Consider the following 17,195-nt stretch of genomic DNA (forward strand, 5'->3'; position numbering starts at 1 on the left):
TTGGGGAGTGAGGGGAGGAATAAGTAGGCAGAAAATAGAGGATTTTTAGGGTAGTGAAACACTCTGTCTGACACTATAATAATGGACACATGTTCCTATACATTTGTCCAAACCCACAGAATGTAGAGTTCCAAGAGTGAATCATAATATAAACTATGGACTGTGGGTGATGATGCTGTGTCAGTGTAGGTCCATCAGTGGTAACAAACGCACCACTCTTCAGGGGACATTGATAATGGGGCATGCTATGCATGTATGGGGGCAGGGAGTATATGGGAAATCTCTGTATATCCCCCTCAATCTTGCTGTGCACTTAAAACTACTCTACAAAAATAAAGTCTTAATAATATGTGAACGAGTGTTACCTAAATATCCAGCATCACAGAAAAGTCTGCCTTCTTGTGAGAGGACTCTTTCAGTTGCAAGTTAACAAAACTGGAATGAATCTAGCTTTGGCAAAAGAGGTTTAACATGTTGATTTACCGGGGAAGGCCGGGGTGAGGCCAGTTAGATACATGATTGGACCCGGAGACTCAAACTTGTCATCAGACCTCAATTTCTCTTCTCTTTCACTGTTCCTGGGGAAGACAGACAATATGATCTCTAAGCCCCTCACATTACCCACTTTCACAACTTTAGCAGAAAGATAAACATCTTTCTCACATTGAGCATGCATAAAGTACTGGAGAGGAAAGACTACCCTTGGACCAGTCCCTGTTGCTAGGTGGATGTGGTACAACGTGGTAACCTGACTTGTCAGGCCTGGGTCATGTGATTTCCTCATCCCTCGGTTCATTACATTTCCTAAGTCATCTAAGGTCATGCTGATTATTAAACCATGTAACTATTAAACAAAATGACTTTTGCAAATTCTCAGAACCATAAGAAAATAAGTGAGAACATTAACTATTAGAACTGCTGGGTGTCCTTTTATTTCCTCTCCTTTATATTTCTACCTAGCCTTTTGCCTCTTCCATTCCCCAAATTACCTAGAAGACTGGGCTACCTTTCTGGCATCATAATTTTGTCCTGTATTCCTGTGGGATGAATACAAAATCCCTTGGACCTCAGCTCTGATCTCTGGACTCCTGGCTACAGCCCTGTGAGATGCCATACTTTCAGGTGGTTGCCAGAGTCCCCCTTGTGGTGCGCACACTTCTAAGATGTGATTCCCATCTCCTGGCGTTCATGCACTTGTGTAATTCCCACCTTTGGAGTATAAGTTGGACCTAGTGACTCATTTGTAATAAAGAGAATACAGTGAAGTGATAGAATTTTATGATCACCAGGGCACAGGATATGAGGGACCGGAGGTCAACTATCCAAAAGTCAGCTGTTCAAACCAGTTGGGGGAAGCACACACTCCTCATGGAATCTGAGGCGGAATGACCCTGCACTCCTTTTCTACCTGAGGGGTTAATCCTCTAGATTTCCACCTCCACAATCCCTGTCATCAGACAGGGTGATGAGGAGGGGACCAGCAGTGATTCTGCTCCTAGGTAGGATGAGCAGGAGGTCTGGTCCGCAAGGAGGACAGGAAGTGAAGAAACAAGAACTGCCAAATCTAACACCCGGTGACCCAAACACTTCCCTAGGCCAGACCCCATGGCTAGAAAGATGAGGAGGGTAACAATCTCCAATCTCCCTGTGCTGCCCGCTCTGGCCCAGTTCTCCCTTTCTCTAACTCACAGTAATGTCCCAAGAGCCCACAGAGGTGACACGAAATATATCTCTGCTCATCTCCAGAACAGACCACCATGGCCACACACTCCTGGGAAGTCCTACTCTCTCGATATGTATTAATTCAGTATGTGCAGCAGAAACCCAAATAACAGTGGTCTCACAGGATGAAAGCTAGTGTGTGGCTCCCATGACAGTGAGGCAGGCAGTTCCAGGGCTGCTAGGGTGGTTCTGAACCACAAGGATGTCCAAGCATCCAGGTCTCCTTGACCTTTGTTTTCTGCTGTCCCTGGGATGTTGCCCTTATCAGCATGGCCCAACATACCTAAGACCATGTCATTGGTCCATGAGCAACCAGGTCAAGCAGGAGAGAAGGGAAAGTCTCATTGTGTATCTCTATCAGAGCTCTTGGGGGACCAAGTGCATCATCAATGAGCAGTAATATTTTGAAAGGAATCTTTTTCTGAGCAGTAAGTTTCCATAGTGGGCTGAAAACATTTAGTCCACCATGTTGTAAACAGATGTACTCTCATCTAGGCTTTGTTGTTCTATTTACAGATCACAGGCAGAGTAGATTTAGCATAAACGTTAAAGGGCCTGGGATTTGAGGAATGGAAAATACGCACTGGCTTCAAGTTTAAGTCACCAGCTGCATTAGCCCCTAACAAGAGAGTCAGCCTGGCCTTTGAAGTTTTGAAGCCAGGCATTGACTTCTCCTCTCTAGCTATGGAAGTCCTAGATGGCACCTTCTTCCAATAGAAGGCTGTTTCATCTATACAGAAAATTTGTTATTTAGTGTGGCCGCCTTCATTAATGGTCTTAGCTAGAACTTCTGGATAACTTGCTGCAGCTTCTACGTCAGCAGTGCTGCTTCACCTCGCATTTCCATGTTACAGAGGCGGCTTCTTTCCTTAAACCTCATGAACCAACCTCTGCTAGCTTTAAACTTTTCTTCTGCAGCTCCTCACCTTCTTGGCCTTCATAGAATTGAAGAGAGTTAGGGCCTTGCTGTGGTTTGGAATTTGGCTGAAGAGAATGCTGTGGGTGGTTTGATCTTCTATTCAGAGCACTAAAACATTCTCCATATCAGCGATAAGGCTGTTTTGCATTCTCACCATTCGTGTGCTCACTGGAGTAGCACTATTTATTTTCTTCAAGAACTGCTCCTTTGCTTTCACAACTTGCCTAACTGTTTGGTGCAAGAGGCCTAGCGTTCAGCCTATCTAGGCTTTTGACATGCCTTCCTCACTAAGCTTAATCATTTCTAGCTTTTGATTTAAAGTGAAACATATGCTACTCTCCTTTCACTTGATCATTTAGAAGCCATTGCACGGTTTTTAATTGGCTTAATTTCAATGTTGTTGTGTCTCAGGGAATCGGGGGGCCTGAGGAGAGGGAGAGAGATGAGGGAACGTCTGGTTGGTGGAGCAGTCAGAACACACACAGATTTATCCATAAGTTTATTGTCTTCTATGGGAGTGGTTCCTGGTGCCCTCAAACAATTACAATAATAACATCAAAGATCACTGATCACAGGCCAGCATAATAAATATAATAATAATGAAAAGTTTGAAATATTGTGAGAATTACCAAACTCTGATACAGTGTATGGTCAGGCCACTCAGGACGGCTGTTCTCTTGTTCTCTTGTACATCCCCTGTCCGACCAAGGCCTGCTCCACCTACACATGACTGACCCGCTACATACTTGCCCCTAGCCCTAGCTAGTGATTGTTCTTATCAGGGAGGATGTGAGGGGTGGGCCCTCTACTGGTTTCCCTGGTGTCCACCTGATGTCAATTCCCTTATAACTGGTAATATACCCCCTGGCCCCCCGCACACGGTGGGGTGTCGCTCCAGGATCTTGCTTCAGATGTGTAAGCTTCCCCATCCATTACACCACTGACGCCTCTGTTGCTGACTCCGAGCCTTTCTTCTGTCTTGAAGCTGGGCAAGCACAGGCCTTGTAGGCCTGCGGGGTGCAGCCCAACACACAGAGACATGAAGTGAGCAAATGCTGTTGGAAAAGTGGCGCTGGTGACTTGCTCACTTCAGGGATGGCACAAACCTTCAATTAGTAAAAAATGCAGTATCTTCAAAATGCAATAAGACGCGGTACACCTGCACAGGTCGACACCAATTACTTAGTTGAACCTTTGTCTAAAACTCTAGGAAGAGAGGGGTGAAATCAAACAGTGTCTATTTCAGCTCCTTGGGGGAAGGTGTAAGATGACAGTGGGTAAAACTATTGTTTCCTTCTCTTTTCTGGAGCTCTCCCATCTCTCCCAGGCTGGCCATTCTGTGTAGCAGGAGACAGATGATCACAGGCAAAACCCAGGCTTTTTCTCCCACTCTCCCGTCCTTCTTTCCTTACCATTAATATTGCGATCATCAGATTACAATATTCCCATCTTTGGATTTCCCCTGCGACCCCATTCACTCAACTCTGACTCTACCGCGGGCACCGTCAGACCCCACAGGTTAGTGCTCAGTCCTGCACGCCCGCCCCCTCCTTAAGATGCCAATCTCGAGTCCAGGTTGTCACCTGTGTTTCTGACCGACTGGCTACAGATTGGATGTTCTAATGATCCCCCACTCGGGTTTGATTAATTTGCTAGAGCGGCTCATGGAACTCACAGGAACACTTTCCTTACTAGACTACTGGATGTAACTCTGGAACAGCCAGACGGAGGAGACACAAAGGGCAAGTGTGTGGGAAGGGCGCAGAGCTTCCGTGTCCTCTCAGATTGGGACACTCTCCCCAAATCTCCGTGTATTCACCAGCGTCGAGGCTCTCTGAACCTCATCATTTTGGGGTGTTATGGAGGCTTCATTAAACAGGCACGATTGATTACATCATGGGCCATTGCAGTAGGTGAAACCTCCGGCCCCTCTCCGACCCCAGGACGTGGGGGATGCGGTGGTACCGGAAATTCCAACTGCCTATTAACATGGTTGCTTCTCCTGGTAACCAGCCCCCATCCTTAGGTTCAGTCCAAAACCCAACCTTTAACATAACAAAACACACATCTGTGGCTCTCATCACTTAGGAAATTCGAAGGATTTTAAGAGTTCTGTGCCAGAAATATAAAATTAGGAAAATGAATGAATGTGTTTTCTTTTGTTTTCTTCCAAGTGTACGGGTTTATTGAGGGCATGGGGGTCTACAGGACAGCCCCAGGTGCCTGTGGAGAAGGCCCGCCATCGGCCTAGAGGGCCGCGGCCCCGGGGGCAGCCGGGGATGGGGTCTCCAAAACCTGGGTTTACTTGAAAGTGTGACTCTCCGCTCCAGGCGCCCAAAGCCTCTGGGTCCGAACATGGCCCAGTAGCAGGGTTGGTTGCAATAGGGCTTGCCTTCATGCTCAGTGTGTCCCCTCCCCCTGAGGTCAGCGTCTTTCCACATTTCTCACACTTCAGGCAAGGCCATGACAGTCCTTCCCCAGGACGTCACCCGCTCAGCCAAGTACACCTCCTTGTCACACTTGGGGCACTTGGGCACGGTGGCGCCGGGTCCGGGGCGGGTGGCTGGGCGGGAGCACACCGGAGCGCGGGACTCGGAAAATGAATACGTTTAAATTCAATTTATAATAGCATCAGGATAAAATATTTAGGTATCAATTTAAAGAAAGTGCGCCACATAAGTACACTGAAATTATATAGTTTTGCTTAGACTTTCAATCTCTTTGGTAAAGTATTCCTTCTGTTCATTCATAGTATTCCTGAGCTCGTTATACCGCCTTTCTGAATTTTCTTGTGGCTTGTGGCGTTTCCTCATGAGCTGTTTTGAAATCTCTATCAGTTATGTCACAGTATTCCATGACCTTAAGTTTGCTTTCTGGAGAACTGTCCTTTACTTTTCGTGATGCAGTGTTACTGTGGTTCTTCGTGTGCTTGCTGTGCTGTTCCTCTGCCAGCACTGGTAAAGTGGGGAGCACTTTTCTGCTTCATTCTAACCATTCAACAAATTAGAGAGCAGAGGCTTTTCTCTTCTCTTCCAGGAGGTGGCGCTAGAGCACAGGTTTGGGGTTCTCCTACCTGCGTTACCTGCTTGGGAGAGTTGGCACTTTCCACCCCCATCAGGGGTGTGGTCCCGTGCCCTCTTATTGCTTCTTGTGCCTCCAGAGATTTTGCTGCCTTGTTGCTGCCTGTGCCACTGGCATCGCTGCCTGGTGACCTGGGATAGTGGGCTCTTCCCTCGTGTCCGGGATCCCCTGAACCACGGGGGAAGAGGGGGGCGTGGGTAGCTGGGGTGGTGCAGGCACCTCTGCCATGTCCCGTGCTGTAAGGTTCTCCGGCTCTGCTGCTGCCAGTGGGTGGCTGGAGGGGCCAAAGTCATGGGCGTCTCAGGGGCTGGTGGCTGGGGCCCCAGGACCCACTTCTGCTGCTGCCTAGTTACCTGGGGCCCTGGGCACTGCTGAGGCTGGAAGGCTGGATTCCTGTGTCCTGTTGCGGCTGCTACTGGGTGTTCTGGGGCTTCCAGCTCAGTGGCCGCAGGTGGAGAACAGGATCGCAGGCTCCGCCTCTGCTCTTCCCTCGGTTCAGCCTCGTCTCTGTGTCCCAGTCCACCCACCTTTCCATGCACACTGGGTGGCATTCTCCGGAGTCCTGGTGTGTTGGGCAGAGTCACCTGTGGTGTGTCGTGGATGTTTCCTGGTTGTGGATGGAAGCGGGGAGAGACAAAGGCAGCTTTTCACTCCTCCGTGTAGCTGATGTGTCTCCTCCAGGTCGCAGTTTTATGTCCAGAATCAGCTGATTCTGTTCAGCTGGAAGCCTGGCTCAGCTGCAGCCTGTGGGGCCCTGGGGAGCCTCCCCTGACCTCTGACCCCGAAGTCCAGGGTCAACATCAGCGCCAGAAATTAGATCTGAGTCCAGGACCACAGGGCCTTTAAGTTCAGGTTGGGAAGTGGCTGGAGGGATCCAGGCAGCAGGTCCCTGTCTATTATTAGGTCCACGGAGGGGAAGAAGAGACAGGACACTGGGGTGTCCTGGGCTCTCGGGACTGGGGAGGAGCGGAGAGGACCCTTGAGGCTTCAAACGGTGGCGGATTTCATGCCTGGACAGGAGGGGCCATGCTTGGTGTCCTTGGGTGCGGTGTTGGGACGCCTGGGCCCTGTAGGTCTGGGGAGGGGGGAGGTCGTTTTTCTGTCTCAGGGAAATGTTAGGGGGACCCCCGGGCCCAGACTCATAGCTGATCTCCTTGTCCCACTGTGGTCTCCAGGCTCCACTCCATGTCCTGTCCTCTGCTCTCCTGTCCTCTGCTCTCCACTTCCACCAGCTGGGCAGGTCTTTTTCCAAAGGTCTTTAGCCAGTCTTTTTGGCACGGTGGTCACCGCTCTCTCAGCTCACAGGGAGACGATGTCCAGGTATCCCCGGGCTGTGAGCTGGGATGGACTCTCCCTTCCTTGAGTCTCCCTGCTGCCCCCAGCACCATGTGTGTGTGGGTGGAGTGAGGACTGGGGGTGAGGCTATTTCTCTGGAAGAGAGGAATTCCTTTAACCACCTCCCCGCTCTCCTTTTCTCTTTTCTCTTTCTTCCAGGTGTATTTGAGTTATACCATACCTGTAAGGACAGGAAAACACCGAAAACATAAGCACAGTTTACCAGCAAAATACAGAGCTGACACCTGTGTACTTATCATCCAGGTGAAAAACAGAGCCTCTACCAGCACCCAGGCCAGAAGCCCCTGAGCCTCTCCCCACACAGACCCCACCCTCCCCGCACACACGTGTCCACTGAGTGAGCTGCCCTGCCCCTCTCCTTTCTCGTTCCTCCCCCTCCACTCCTGTTGGCCTCCATCCCCTAATGTCACTGTTTCCTTCCTCTCCTCACTTCTCCAGGAGCCTCCCCATCTTCATAGGCAGATATCTTAGGGGATCTCCTTCCCCTCCGGCTCCCCCTCCCCCTCCCCCTCCCCCCCCTTCTACTCCATTCTAGGGATGGAGGTTCCAGAGTTGATTCCCTAGAGGAAGAGTCTATAACCCTGTCAGCAGCTGCAAGAAGTGACAAGGACTTGGGGTTCAAGGTCCCACCCGTGGAGACTGAGGACACCCAGTATGTTTGTGGGGTCCACCCTGGATTTGGGAACCAACTGTTAATGGCCTTGAAATCTAATCCTCCCTGAGGCCTTAGTCCTTGGTGGTTTGTTGGGGAGGAAAAGGTCCGTGTCAGCATGTATTCTGAGTAACAGTTCAGACTTTGAACTTGACACTGGATGAACTCCAACTTCTGTGCGCAGCACTGACCCGCTGCTAGGAGCCCAAGGAAACCCTGGGCAGGTCTTTTGTAAGGGGGTCAAAGGGGAGCTCAGGTCTCCTGTCATCAGCAACTGTGGCCACACGGGGGCGCCACCACTCCGCCCTCTCCTATTCAGCACAGGGAAGGGAGAGGATGGGCTGCGGTCTGAGTCCGACAGAGATGGCTGCCCTGGAGGCTGGTCAGCAATGGGGGGATGAAGATGCTGCCTGAGCAGCTCTGGGGTCGGGCTCGGGGATGCGGCGGGGATTAGAGGGGAGGAGAGCCCTGGAGCGCTGCCTTGTGTCTGAGGTTTCCATCTTTCCTCTCCACAACCCATCTCTCCAGCTCATTGATGAAAACACTCTGGAAAACTCAAAGTCGATTCTTATTTCACTCCCTGTTCGTTTCTGGCAGATATTTTTTTTTTTTTCATTTTAGTGTAGTTTGAGATTCACAAAGACAGTAGCAGAGTTAGTAGAGAGTTCCTGTAAATCCCACGCTCAGTCTCCCTGTGGTAATATCTTATATCACCATCATACATTTGTCACAGCTAATGAAGCAATGTTGATACATTATTACTAAACTCCAGAATTTATTTGGACTTCATTCGTTTTTCCTTTTCCTGATCTACGATCCTATCAAAGACACATTGTGTTAAGTCCCAATCATGTCTCCTTCAGGCTCCTGTGGCTGTGACAGTCTCTCAGAGGTCCCTTGTGTTTGATGACCTTGATGTTTTCGAGTATTGCTCAGGGATACTGTAGAATGTCCCTCTATTCCGGTTGGTTGACTGGGGCAAAGTATTTTGGGGAAGAAGACGACAGAGATGAAGTGACATTCTCCACACAACAAGGGTGTATACTCTCCACTTGATAATCAGTAATAAGTTCACCTTATCACCCAGCTAAGGTACATTTCCCAGGTTTCTCCTTGTGAACTTTTATTTTTAATTCCCAACTTTCCGTACTGTAGCCTTTAGAAGGAAGTCACTACGTGCAGCCCACACTTGAGGGGCGCTCTGCTATAAACTTTGGTGTGCAGGGGTTTGTGCATATATAAGTTTTCAGATGAGTTGCATGAGGACTAGAGCGCTCAGTAGACTGGATGGAGGGTCTATGTGCAGCTTTATAAGAAACTGCTGACCATCATTTCTAGGGGCTGTGCTGCTTCGTATTCCTGCCCCAGTGAGTGAGGGTTTCTGTCGCTCCACATCCTGGACAGCACTTGGTATCACCAGTTCTTGGATTCTAGCCATTCTAATAGGTGTGATGATACATCATTTTTTAAAATTTACATTTCCTAGTAATGTATCATGTTGAGCATCTTTTCATATGCAGTTCCATGGATAGATCTTCTTGAAGAGGTGTCTGTTCAGTCTTTCCTTCATTTTTAAATTGTTTCCATATTATTGAGTTTAAGCGTTCTATGTATATTCTAAAACAAGTCCTTCATCAGATATGTGAATTTGCAAATAATTTCTCCCAGTCTGTGGCCTGAGCTCTTTCACTGACATAACAGTATTCATTAATGCAGAGATATTTTTGGGGAGAAGGAAAATGAGAAATTGCCAACCACAGTGGTTTCCAAGTAGAGGACTTGGGCAAATGGGGGACGAGAGGGAGAACATAAATTATTTATTTTGTATACCCTTGAGTACCTTTTCAGTCCCCTTCTGTGTAGGTAAATATGCTTTCAAAAATTACATTAAAATCCCTTGCACTTGTAAAACACCTGACACATCCTCTTCAGATCATGCATTAGGACACATATTCTCTACTTTGGCACCCAAAGTCTTTTAACTGAGCTATTCTGCCACAGAAATTCCATTACTGGAGAAGATGGGCTGGATTGTAGGGAGAATTCTGCTCACTGAAAATAGCTGAAAATGCCATGTAAAATATAAAAACCATCTTAAAAGCATCAAAGAGGTGACAAGGTCCTAATAAGTGACCACCCTGAAAAAAGAAGGGAAAAATCCTGCTTGGCCTCCAAAGAAAACACGGTCCTGAGAAAAGGAGAAAAGGCTGTGTGAGTTCACTGCCCAGAGCTCAGGCACGGAGCCCAGCACGTCCAGCTCTGTGCTCACAGCTCTTCACTTTTTCTGCCCACTTGCCTTCCTTTTAAAAATTTAAACAAAGCTTTTGAATTCTTATTATGATGTATATGTGTAACGTATAATATAGGATATAATGTATGTTCACTGTAAAGCAGTAATAAAGTGTCGAAAGTGATAAATGACAAAGTAAAAAGAATGTAATCCTCACATTTGCAGATATTTGTTGCATTTTTCTTTCGTTTCTTATACATCCTCCTGTTGTTGCCCAAGAGCTGGAAATTTCTCTAAGCTGAACAGCCCAGACCTCAGTGGCCCCCACCCTGCACTCTGCAGACGCCATTTCCCAGTCAGCTCACCCTCACACCCCTGAGAGGGCGATTTCTCATTTCCTCCTTTCCCCTCATACCCCACCACTCATCCCTCACTCCCTGTTCTTAAGGATGAGCTTTTTTTTTTTCACTCAGAAAAAAAAATCACTCGGGTGAGAATTACATCCTCCTCCTCCACTATTCCCACATCTGCACCTGTATCTCACCTTCCCAAGAGTGATGATGGATGGTCCCCTCCTGTCTAAGGCTGCCCCTCAGCGTGGGTACAGGATCCGACTCCATCCTCCCCTGTGTCATCAGTTTCCCACTCTCTACTGCTCCTTCATCCCTGCCTACAAACATGCTGCAATTCCTCCCATTAAAATTAATCAAACAAAAATAAATAAATCAAACCAAAATTCTCCCATAAACATCCACCACTCTGTGTACAGTTTCCTCCCAACTACTGCTCCATTTCTATGACTCTTCTTAACAGAACAATTCCTAAGGCCAAAGGCCATTGTCTCATCTACTAGATTGTCTTTTTATTTTTAGCTAATGGATATCTGCACATAGTTTTAAAAAGTAAAATACTTCTACAAGACTTGATATCTGGACCGCTGTCCCCAATCTTCCATGTCCCCCTTCTCTTGAATCTCAGAGAGAAGCTCTTTTAGTTCTTAAGCTGGTTCTCTAATTGTTTCTTCTATGTCTCTAAAATGCATGCCTTTAATACTCCTTTGCTTTCAGTTTTATGTATCATCTTTAGTTAATTGGTTTTTCTTTCACACACCCCTGTCTTTCCAAAATAGCTATAACTTATAATTATACATCTATCAGTTTTGTAATTTTGATTAGCTCAGTGTGTAATATTTGCCTTATGATGATGACGCAAACGATAGTCACAAGTGAGCATTTAATAGACTACGATTACTTTTCTTGAATGGATATTTAAGATTTCGCTGGAATAAATAATATCTTACTTTGGTTGTACTCTTTTTTTTTTTTTTTTTTTTAGTTTATTTGCCTGCTTTGGGTCTTCATTGCTGCATGCGGGCTTTCTCTAATTGCAGGGAGCAGGGCTACTCTTTGTTGCGGTGCGCAGGCTTCTCATTGCGGTGTCTTCTCTTGTTGCGGAGCATGGGCTCTAGGTGCGCGGGCTTCAGTGGTTGCAGCAGGCGGGCTCAGTAGTTGTGGCTCACGGTGTTAGTTGCTCCGCAGCACGTGGGATCTTCCCGGACCAGGGCTCAAACCCTTGTCCACTGCACTAGCAGGAGGATTCTTAACCACTTCACCACCAGGGAAGCCCCATATTGTACTCATTTTAAATCATTCTAAAACTCTGTGCAGAATCTAAGCCTTTCTGAGTATATTCAAGCACATCTGATATTCCACCAACTTCACCTCTTTGCACAGACTCTCCCACAGCCCTCCGTGCTGCCACACGGAGACTGGTTCCCTGCACCCCTGGGGCAGGGCTGACGTCCCGGATCTCCTTCTCCTCATTCTGGGCAGCCCTCTGCCTCTCTCTCCTACTGTATAATTTTACAAGGCTTCCCTGTTGCCTGGATCCCATGTTTCCCTGCTGCTGGTTTTCTCCATCATTTCCCCCGCACTTTGTCTAACAGTAACCTGAAGAAGGGAACATGGAAGGGAAAACATTGTAACTCTGAAATGTCTTAGGCTACCCTAGGACTTACTCTCATCTTGACTCAATATAGAACTCTGTGTTGGAAATACTGATTTTTTTCCTTAGAATTCGGAAGGCGTTGCTTCACTGTCTTCTAGCCTCCAGGCCCATGTTTTTTGCCTCTTGAAGTTTTCAAGGTCTCTCTTCCTTTCCATCCTTTCTGCAATTTCACTGTGATGTTTCTTAGTGTCGGTTTGTTTTCATCTACTGCAGTAAGAGTTTGCTTAGGCCATTCCAGATGTAAATTTTTGTCTGTAAACTCCGAGAGGATTCCTTGAAAATAATTTTTTATTATTTCCTACTCTCCCTTATTTTTGAAACTTGTATTGCTTACTCGCTGGAATCTCTTGATTGACAGAGGAATATTCTTATAGGTCTTCTCTCCTCCTTGCCATTACTTTTCTATTCCTATTACTTACTGTGAGTATGACTGTAATTTTTCAATTCATCTACTGAATTATACACTTCTATGACATTATTTTTAATTCCAAAGAGCTCTTTTTGGTTCTATGATTTTATATAATTGTATAGAATTCTGTTTTTGTTTAAGATACCATATATCTTTTACATCTTTCAAATATTATTGCTAACAGTGGTAGGGGAGCTGTCAGGTCTCTTGGTTATCTACTTTCATGATATCATGAACTTCTTCCTCACAGCACTTAGCTCAGTAGTGATTTACATTTATCTTTGTCATTTCTGTCCATCTCCCTCACCACAGTGCCTGTCGCACATCACCCAGGTCCTAACTGTTGTTCTTCATTTTTTCTCCAGTGTCTCCAGATCCTGATTGAAGGTGGCCTTGAAATATACACTCCTTAACCTCTCTGAGTCTCCACTTCTGTGTCTCCTCTCTCTGAGTCTCTCTCTCTGTGTCTATACAAAGGCATCACATGTTGGGTGCCTCATGGGTTTGCTTTTTGTTTTAATTAATTAATTTATTTATTTATTGGCTGCACCAGGTCTTCATTGTGGCATGCGGGATCTACTTCCCTGACCAGGGATCGAACCCGGGCCCCTGCATTGGGAGCTTGGAGTCTTAGCCTCTGGACCACCAGGGAAGTCCCCTCGTGGGTTTGCTTTGAGGAATAAATTTGACCCACTATGTAAATCACATGGCATTATTGCTTTAAGTCTTATTTAGTGTTCCTCTATTCATAGTTACCATCATTACAATGACTATAGCATTTAGATTTTTTCCATTCTTTGCTTTTTTAAACCACAATTCAAGAACATCCTTGAATATATATTTTTGAGAACATGTGTGATTATCTTCGCAGGATAAATTTCTGAAAGAGAAACTTCTATGTCATAATGTAAGCATATTGAAGGCAACCCTCCTACACTGTTGGTGGGAATGTAAATCGGTACATCCACTAGGGAGAACAGTATGGAGGTTGATTAGAAAAGTAAACATACAAGTACCATGTGACCCAGCTATCCCAATCCTGGGCCTAGATCCGGAGAAAACCGTGGTTTTAAAAGACACGGGCACCCCAACGATCATGGCAGCACTATGTACAATAGCCAAGACATGGAAGCAACCTAAGTGTATAAGGACAGATGAATGCATAATGAAGATAGGATACATATACACAATGGAATATTACTCAGCCATAAAAAAGATGAAATAATGCCATTTCCAACCACAAGGAAGGAAGCGAAACTGGAAAAGACAAGTATCCTATGATATCACTTACAGGTGGAATCTAAAAATGGATACAAATGAACTTCTTTACAAAAGAGAAACAGCCTCACAGACCTAGAAAAGAAACTTACGGTTACCAAAAGGGAAAGGTGGTGGGCAGGGAAAAATGAGCAGGTTGAGATGAACATATACACACTATTATTTATAAAATAATCAACAAGGACCCACTGTATAGCAAAAGGAACCCTACTTAACACTCTATGATAACCTATATGGGAAGAGAACCCAAAAAAGGACATATATACGTCTATGCATAAGTGAGTCAAGTTGCTGTACACCTAAAAAAACAAAACACCCCGCAACATTGTAAATTACCTATACACCAATACAAAATAAATAAATTTTTTTAATGTAAATATAATGAAATTGAGACGTTTTGCATACTGACCTTTAAAATTTTTGGACCAGTTTTCAATCCCATCAATCTTTATGACAGTATATTCTCCCTAAATTCCTGTCAATATTCTCCTCATACTATTATCTTTGACAAGATGATAGATTTTAACTTATTCCCATTTCTTATTCCAGACTTGCATTTTTCTTTACATTTATTTGTTATATATTTGTTTGACATTTGCATTTCTTATTTTGCAAATTGTTTTCTAATACACTTTAATTATGTTTTGTTTGGGATTTAGTAATTTTAAACACTGAATTCAGGAAGGACAAAGCAGTCTCCAACATCAGAAGCTGGTCTGACGTTTACCTTAGGCCTCAGCGTTGCGAGAAGCTGGGCTGGTGCTCACCACGCAGCCGTGTTCTTCTCCTGTTGGACATATATCACCCCACAGAACATCAACATCAGACAAGGACACCTGAGACCATGACACAGTGAGACAAAACAAGACCACAACATCATTTTCTCCAAGCACAGACCAAACAAGGCAGCACTATGCACCTCACAATGTATCAAACCTCTCCCTGTGCTGATACCAGCGACCACGGCTTCTTTCCAATCACAGCTGCATCCTCACTCTAGTCTTTCCTCCTTACAGGGAAGATTCACTGACAGGCCCAGTCACAGAATTGCCCCCACTTCCTGACAACACCCAATGTAGAGTGAGCCCCTCCTCCATACACCCTCCTCAAAATCACCCAACCAGAGCCCACTTCCTGTATATGTTCTATCTAGATAGGTGTTCTATCTAACACCTCACACTAAGACACCGTGGTCCCCGATGGTGTGTCATCTCCCTCACTGCATCCAGTAATAAATCCAACTTGTTTGCCCACAGATTTTCTCCTGGTGGTCTTTGGCTGAAAAACATTGCTACCTGTTTGTCAATGTTTTTGTCTTTGAGTTTGATAGGGGCATGTGTTAGTATCTTTGTGAATGTCTGGTTGACATAGAGAAAATTTATGATTTTTTAGTGGTTTTTCATCTTTTGGTCATACAACTCTTCATTCCCCAAATGTAAAAAATTCAAGTATTTTTTTGTCTAGGAGAGAGGGGTCCAAGGGTGAAGGGAAACAGAACTGATTGAATTTGGGGGGAACGAATAGCAGGAGCAGTCAGTAAAGAATTCTAAGCTGGTGGATTCTAAGGTTTACATCTCCTGCTTTATCATTTCACAAGTATGTACAGGTCCTACAAGGTATTTGATATATGCTGTGTTCAGTGAATACTTTCTCTTGGGCTAAGTGAAGACTTCAGTGTCTGCTTATATTTACCAGGTTAATGAAAAGAACAGCAAGAGCTCAAGATTATAAAGACAAGAATTAGCTCCAGCGATGGGCAGTTTTGAACACATATGACCTTAAGGTGATAAACCACGGTGTCCTTAATGTCTGAACACTCTAGTTGTTAAAATACATGTTAATGAAACTTTCTGCGCATGCTGCATTTTAAGGATATATCTAAGACCCACATAGACAAATCCATGATTTCCATATGAAGGTTATTTTAATATGCATCAACTTATGAGTCACACAGTATCTTTTTGGGGGAAGAGACTGGAAATTAAGAACACTATAGATATGCAATGCCCAATAGGCTAGCTACTAGCCACATATTTAATGTTATTTAAACTAAATAACATTAAGGTGTTTAGCACAGTAGCCACTTCTGAGGTGCTAAAGAGCGACCTGTAGCTAGTGGCTACCTGATTTTGACAGTACAGATATAGAACAATTCCTTCACAACAGAACATTCTATTGGACAGGACTGCTCTTCATGTTTTCTGGGCCTCAAGTCAGATATACTGGACTCATGAAAGGGCCTATATTATTTCTCTTAGAGATGATGTCAGATTTCTGTCTGGGATATGAATACATATTTAGCTGGTGTGTAAAAAACCAAACTAGGTTATGAGTGGGTATGGTACCTTCAGGCACAAACTGTTTCCAGGTCCAAACGGGAAACACCTGTCCCCCTACCTCCCTTCCCAGACCGAAGACACTCTCTGGGATCAGTTTCCAAGGGATAAGTTCTCTCCTAGAGGAGCCCCGGGGGCAGGGCCCTCAGCTAAGTGTGGGGAGGCAGGGAGTCCAGCTCAGGGAGAGGGATTCTCCAAAATGAAGAGGAGGCAAAGGCAAGGGTCAGTTAGGAGATTTTCCCAGGTTTATTCGAACAGCAGTTCTCAGAGTGTGATCTGTGGAACCCTTGAAGTCACTGAGACCCTTTCATGAGATCCATGAGGTGAAATCTACTTTCATAGCATTACTAAGATATTATTTGACTTTCCATTATGTTGACATTTGCTTTGAGGTATAACTTAGCAGTGATGGAGACTACTGTAGCAAACTGCAATATAATTATTTTCACAACAACTTACTTGCAGAAAAAAAAAAGCAGGTTTGCTTTAAAACTTTCTGGTTGATGCATTACAAATTTTTATCTTTCCTTAATAAGCTATAATGGAAAAGAAAATGAAAAAGAATGTATATACACATGTATAGCTGAATCTCTTTGCTGTATAACAGAAATTAACACAACATTGTAAACCAACTACATCTCATTTAAAAAAAAAACTTTAAAAAATACATAAAAATTCTTTTGTTTCCTAAATTATCCTTAAATCCACTTTTTCCTTTTTTGAGGCCACGCCCCACAGCATGTGGGATCTTAGTTCCCTGAACAGGGATTGAACCCTTGAACCCAGGCCATGGCAGTGACAGCTCTGAGTCCTAACCACTGGACGGCCAGGGAACTCCCTTAAATCCATTTTAAAAGTACCTTCTAAGATGACATGGGAAGTACCCATCAAGCCCTTCTGCTACATTCCAAAGTACTATGTCCCAAGGAAAATAATTTGTGTGACCTGAACTACCCTCTTCTTCATGGAATACAATGTTTACTTGAAAGAATGAATGACACTGGAAGATCTATATAACTTAGTGAAACAACGTATTACTTTTTTAAAATCTTACCTTAGTCCAAGAGACATTCAATGTGCAAAATAGGGTTATGGAGTTTAACGTAACAGAATAGGAAATAGTTAATAATATTGTTTCAGGTCCACTTTGAAAATAACCTTTGAGAAACTACCACTTGTGTAGTTTTTGTTTTGTATCAAAGACT

General features: G+C 44.9%; 1 pseudogene across 1 annotated transcript; it reads right to left on the reverse strand.

Moving 5' to 3' along the window:
• Nucleotides 1–4,942: 4,942 nt before the first annotated feature.
• Nucleotides 4,943–6,523, reverse strand: LOC307192343 (cysteine-rich protein 1-like; annotated as a pseudogene). The gene is made up of 2 exons: nt 6,496–6,523; nt 4,943–5,204 (listed from the first exon to the last, which is right to left on the reverse strand). The product of its transcript is annotated as a cysteine-rich protein 1-like (transcript).
• Between the last annotated feature and the right edge of the window lie 10,672 nt (nt 6,524–17,195).

The sequence above is a fragment of the Stenella coeruleoalba genome (assembly GCF_951394435.1).
Source record: "Stenella coeruleoalba genome assembly, chromosome: 10".
Taxonomy (NCBI): Eukaryota; Metazoa; Chordata; class Mammalia; order Artiodactyla; family Delphinidae; genus Stenella; species Stenella coeruleoalba.